The following is a 211-nucleotide window of genomic DNA, read 5'->3' as shown; positions in this document are numbered from 1 at the left end:
CAATTTTTTTTTTTTTTTTTTTTTTGTAATCAATAAAGTTTTACATTATTCTTTACCCTCACATTTTTCTCTATTATTCAATTATAGTTCAATTTTAATATATATATTTTTTTTCAGATCATGGCTTTAAACCATGACCTGTTGATCCCGTGTTTTGTACGACCAGTCCATTCATCGATCATATGTTGTATGGCGAGATCGTACTACTAGA

The sequence above is a fragment of the Benincasa hispida genome, chromosome 7, assembly GCF_009727055.1.
Source record: "Benincasa hispida cultivar B227 chromosome 7, ASM972705v1, whole genome shotgun sequence".
In the NCBI taxonomy this organism is placed as follows: domain Eukaryota; kingdom Viridiplantae; phylum Streptophyta; class Magnoliopsida; order Cucurbitales; family Cucurbitaceae; genus Benincasa; species Benincasa hispida.
Note: the sequence above shows the minus strand (reverse complement) of the source record.